This window comes from Pseudophryne corroboree (genome assembly GCF_028390025.1).
Source record: "Pseudophryne corroboree isolate aPseCor3 chromosome 7 unlocalized genomic scaffold, aPseCor3.hap2 SUPER_7_unloc_6, whole genome shotgun sequence".
Taxonomy (NCBI): domain Eukaryota; kingdom Metazoa; phylum Chordata; class Amphibia; order Anura; family Myobatrachidae; genus Pseudophryne; species Pseudophryne corroboree.
This window is the reverse complement of record NW_026967615.1, coordinates 553,358-555,785: the sequence shown is the minus strand read 5'-3', so window position 1 is coordinate 555,785 and position 2,428 is coordinate 553,358.

Sequence of the window (2,428 nt, the reverse complement as noted above, 5' to 3'; positions counted from 1 at the left end):
TCGTTACCACCTCTTGCTTCAGATGATGGCAGGACAGGTTCAGGAATGTTTGGTGGTGCTCCAGTCTTCGACATGCGGTGGCTGAAGGCAGAAAGTGGCCCGCAATTCTTCGGGCCACCGACAGCATCTCTTGCACGCCCCTGTCGTTTTTTAAATAATTCTGCACCACCAAATTAAATGTATGTGCAAAACATGGGACGTGCTGGAATTTGCCCAGATGTAATGCACGCACAATATTGGTGGCGTTGTCCGATGTCACAAATCCCCAGGAGAGTCCAATTGGGGTAAGCCATTCTGCGATGATGTTCCTCAGTTTCCGTAAGAGGTTGTCAGCTGTGTGCCTCTTATGGAAAGCGGTGATACAAAGCGTTGCCTGCCTAGGAACGAGTTGGCAATTGCGAGATGCTGCTACTGGTGCCGCCGCTGCTGTTCTTGCTGCGGGGGGCAATACATCTACCCAGTGGGCTGTCACAGTCATATAGTCCTGAGTCTGCCCTGCTCCACTTAACCACAGACAAGTGGACATTGGGTACAACTGCATTTTTTAGGACACTGGTGACTCTTTTTCTGAGGTCTGTGTACATTTTCGGTATCGCCTGCCTAGAGAAATGGAACCTAGAGGGTATTTGGTACCGGGGACACAGTACCTCAATCAAGTCTCTAGTTGCCTGTAAATTAACGATGGATACCGGAACCACGTTTCTCACCACCCAGGCTGACAAGACCTGAGTTATCCGCTTTGCAGCAGGATGACTGCTGTGATATTTCATCTTCCTCGCAAAGGACTGTTGGACAGTCACTTGCTTACTGGAAGTAGTACAAGTGGTCTTCCGACTTCCCCTCTGGGATGACGATCGACTCCCAGCAGCAACAACAGCAGCGCCAGCAGCAGTAGGCGTTACACTCAAGGATGCATCGGAGGAATCCCAGGCAGGAGAGGACTCGTCAGACTTGCCAGTGACATGGCCTGCAGGACTATTGGCTCTCCTGTCTAAGGAGGAAATTGATACTGAGGGAGTTGGTGGTGTGGTTTGCAGGAGCTTGGTTACAAGAGGAAGGGATTTAGTGGTCAGTGGACTGCTTCCGCTGTCATCCAAAGTTTTTGAACTTGTCACTGACTTATGATGAATGCGCTGCAGGTGTCGTATAAGGGAGGATGTTCCGAGGTGGTTAACGTCCTTATCCCTACTTATTACAGCTTGACAAAGGCAACACACGGCTTGACACCTGTTGTCCGCATTTGTGTACAGGATGCATACCTTCATGTCCCCATTTATCCACCTCATCAGGCGTACCTCAGATTTGCGGTACAGGACTGTCATTGCCAATTTCAGACGTTGCTGTTTGGTCTCTCCATGGCCCTGAGAATTTTCACCAAGGTAATGGCGGAAATGATGGTGCTCCTGTGCAAACAAGGTGTCACAATTATCCCATACTTGGGCGATCTCATAAAAGCGAGATCAAGAGAGCAGTTGCTGAACAGCAGGGCAGGCTGTCTGCCGTTATGTGAAAAAAATGTACGCTGTCTGCCGCTATGTGTAACAAGGGCACGCTGTCTGCCGTTGTGTAAAAAAGGGGGATGCTGTCTGCCGTAATGTGTAAAAAGGGGACGCTGTCTGCTGTAATGTGTAAAAAGAGGACGCTGTCTGCTGTAATGTGTAAAAAGAGGAATCTGTTCTGCCGTAAGGTGTAAAAGGGTCTCTACCTGGTGTAGTGGTGCTACTGTACGGCGTAATTTGAATAATGGAGAGTACTGTGCACCGTTTTATGAATTGGTATTATTTTGTGGCCACACCCCTTAACCACGAAGCCACGCCACTATGTTTTTTGGCGTTGTGGTGTGGCTGTAGATGAGCTCAGAGCCGGATTAAGGGGGGGGCCCGGGGGATACGTACCCCGGGCCCCCCTTTCCAAAAGGGCCCCCTGCTACACCGCAGATCGGATCTCTCTTCCTATCCGGTTGTGCGTCTACTTCTACAGCAGTAGCTGTAGACGCCCTAGTGACACCGTGGGTGTTCCGGTCGGTCTATGTATTTCCTCCTCTTCCTCTCATACCCAAGGTGTTGAGGATAATAAGACAAAGAAAAGTGAGAACAATCCTCATTGTTCCAGATTGGCCACGGAGGACCTGGTATCCGGATCTGCAGGAAATGCTCACAGAAGATCTGTGGCCTCTCCCTCTAAGACAGGACCTGTTGCATCAGGGGCCCTGTCTGTTCCAAGACTTACCGCGGCAGCGTTTGACGGCATGGCAGTTGAATGCCGGATCCTAGCATTCCGGTTGAGGTCATCGCTGATAAAGGCTAGGAAGGATGTAACGTTAAAACATTACACCGTATATGGCGAAATTATGTTTCTTGGTGTGAGGCCAGGAATGCTCCTACGGAAGAATTCCATCTGGGCCGTTTCCTTCACTTCCTACAAACTA